Source organism: Vigna radiata, unplaced genomic scaffold (genome assembly GCF_000741045.1).
Source record: "Vigna radiata var. radiata cultivar VC1973A unplaced genomic scaffold, Vradiata_ver6 scaffold_23, whole genome shotgun sequence".
NCBI classification, from domain to species: Eukaryota; Viridiplantae; Streptophyta; class Magnoliopsida; order Fabales; family Fabaceae; genus Vigna; species Vigna radiata.
The window spans coordinates 2501971-2505469 of record NW_014541837.1 but is presented as its reverse complement, the minus strand read 5'-3'; positions in this window follow the sequence as shown (position 1 = coordinate 2505469).

Below are 3499 nucleotides of genomic sequence, written 5' to 3'. Positions count from 1 at the left end.
TGATGATAAAAGAAGACTCGTACTTAAGGCTCCTCTAGCAAGAAACAGAACCTTCAAGGTAAATCTGAGTGCCACAGCTATTCAATGCTTATCATCTGTGAATACTGAGGAAGAAGTGTGGTTGTGGCATTATCGCTATGGACACTTAAACTTCAGAAGTTTAAGCAGACTGAAAAANAAAGAAATGGTTAGTGGCGTTCCTGAGATATTCCCACCAAAGAAAGTGTGTGAAGGATGTGTAATTGGGAAGCAAACCAGAACACAGTTTAAGAGAACAGCACACAAAAGAGCAAAGCAACCTCTGGATGTGATTTATTCTGATGTGTGTGGACCTTTTGAACAAACTTCAATCGNAGGTAACAAGTATTTTCTTCTTTTTGTTGATGAATTCACCAGGAAAATCTGGGTTTATCTGATTAGANAAAAGAAGGATGTCTTCTCACACCTTGTTAAATTTTGTACCATGGTGGAACGACAATCTGGAATGCGCGTCAAGCTAATCAGAACTGATGGCGGAGGAGAGTTCAACTCACATGAAATGAACAATTTCTGCAATGAAAAGGGCANCATACATGAGATCGTGGCTCCTTACACTCCACAACACAACGGTGTGGCTGAGAGGAGAAATAGGACGTTGCTGGATATGACCCGCTGTATGCTGAAAGGCAAAGATCTTCCCAGCTACCTATGGGGAGAAGCTGTTTCAACAACAGCTTATCTCTTGAATAGAAGCCCAACAAAGGCTTTGGAGAACAGCACGCCAGAAGAGGCTTGGTCAGGTATTAAACCGATAGTAAATCATTTTAAAATTTTTGGTTCAGTGTGTTACAGGCACATTCCGGATGCAAGAAGGAAGAAGTTAGACGATAGGAGCGAAACCTTTGTCTTCATTGGCTACCACCCCACTGGTGCATACAGATTATATAGCCCTGAGAACAAGCAGATTGTTATAACTAGAGATGTTGTCGTGGACGAAGCAGCCACATTCGACTGGAAGAAATCTGATGAAGGTCATCAGGTAGCCAAGACTCATGTTCCTCAGATTGTCCCAAGCTGGTTGGACGACAGAATCATTGGTGAATCAAAAGAGACANGCGAAAACAGAAGATCTCAGAGGACAAGATTTCCTTCCACAAGACTTGCTGACTATGAAGTCTTTACTGATAACGAAGTGTCAGACTTTGGAGATCAAGCCCATATAGCATTCCTAGCCGATGCAGAGGCACTTTCTTGGAAACAAGCTTTCAATGACAAAGGATGGAGAGAAGCGATGATTGAAGAACTAAAGTCGATTGAAAGAAACAGAACTTGGGAGCTGGTCGAGCTACCACAACATAAACGGGCAATTGAAGTGAAGTGGGTTTTTAAAACAAAGTTCAAACCAAATGGCGAAGTTGCTAAACTCAAAGCACGTCTCGTGGCAAAAGGATTTCTACAGAAACAAGGAGAAGATTTTACAGAAGTATTTGCCCCTGTCGCAAGGTTAGAGACTGTCAGACTGATGGTGGCCATAGCAAGCNCTAGAGGCTGGGAGATTCATCAACTGGANGTCAAATCAGCATTCTTGAATGGTCCGTTGAAAGAAGAAGTCTACGTCAGGCAGCCACCTGGTTTCGAGAGAGGAGGCGAAGAACATAAGGTCTACCGGCTGAATAAAGCATTATACGGGCTGAGGCAAGCACCTCGAGCTTGGAATGATCACATCAATGCGTTACTCCTGAAGCTTGGATTTGTGAAGAGCTCAGTTGAATATGGTGTATATGTCGCACAACAGAGGTCCTTGACGGTATGTTTATACGTCGATGATCTCCTCGTGACTGGAGAGTCCATGAACGAGATAGAAGGATTTAAGAAGAAGATGAAAGCTGAATATGACATGACCGACCTAGGGAGACTTAGCTATTTCCTTGGTCTGGAATTCACTGAAACAGCGAATGGAGTGGTTCTGCATCAAAGTAGATATATTGGTGAAGTCTTAAAACGTTTTAACATGATGAATTGCAACAGTACAACTATTCCGGTGACTGCCAATCTAAAACTGACTGAACAAATGGAAGAAAAGAGTGTGGATGCTTCATTGTATAAACAGATAGTCGGCTCGTTGAGATACATCTGCAACAGCAGACCAGATATTAGCTTTGGAGTGGGAATACTGAGCAGATTCATGAGTGAACCGAAGCAAAGTCACATGTTAGCTGCCAAGCACATTCTAAGGTATCTAAAAGGAACTATTCATTATGGTCTCAAGTTCCCAAGGATGACAGATAGCACAGGAAACACTCTGGAAGTCTGGTGCGACTCGGATTGGAGTGGAGATCCAGTTGATAGAAGAAGTACCTTCGGGTATTTTGTCAGATTTGCTGGAGCACCTATCTCTTGGTGCTCTAAGAAACAAGGCGTTGTAGCTCTCTCCTCATGCGAAGCTGAGTACATAGCTTCGACAGAGACAGCATGCCAGTGTCTGTGGCTAGAAGCCCTCCTTAAGGATTTGAAATTTGAGTGTAAAAGACCCATACAGCTGATGGTAGACAACAAGTCTGCAATAAGCTTATCCAAGAACCCTGTATTTCACGGCAGAAGTAAACATATTGGCACAAAATTTCACTTTCTAAGAGACTTGGTAAATCAAGGAAGAATTGAGCTCCTCCATTGTCCAACAGACTTACAAATCGCAGATATTTTCACGAAAGCTTTGAGGCTCAGCAGATTTGAAGCCCTCAGAGACATGCTTAATATAGAAATGTTAGTAGTTTAGTTTTGAGGGGGGTATGTTATAGTTAAAAACAAAACTACTCTAACTGTCACTCTGTATGACAGACTGTCAATGTATTCCTCTCTCTATAAATGTCCTTGTATACTCCTTCTGTAATACAAGTTTTCAATATACGTTTTCATTCAGTATTTCACTCTCCTGCTTCTCTGTTACATTCTCTCTCTCTGTTTTCTCTCGTGCCCTCCACCTTAACATATTTGATTATTTTTCTTATACTCTTAGTAGAATGTTGTGGGATTAGGTTAAATACTTATTCAAAAGAGTGTGGGTGTGGGTTAAAGGCATAGAAGAATGGTTTATATGTTGTATAAACTTCTATATAGTATTATTTTTTTTATTGTCTTTAGACAACGGTTGTGACTTTTTTTTTCTAAATTTAGAGCTTTAACGTTATATTCTTGTGTTTTTTTTATGTTGATCTTGTTTCTTTGTTAGCAAGGTGATTTTTTAGGGTAAAAATCGTAATCACTAGTGTAGAAAGCACATTTAAAATTGTTTAATACGCTTCGGTTTCAAGAAAAAAGAAACCTTTAAAAATGCAGTAACATTTTTGAAATTATTTACAAAACTATAGACTTCAATCCTAAAATAACCGAAACATATACTAGTATAGACTTTAGTTCTTTAAAGAACCAAAGTCTATTATTCAGCCTAAGGTTAAATTTTTAGAAGTTACTTCCTTGCCACAACATTACGCTGTTGTAGAACCTTCTCCATTGCAACGAC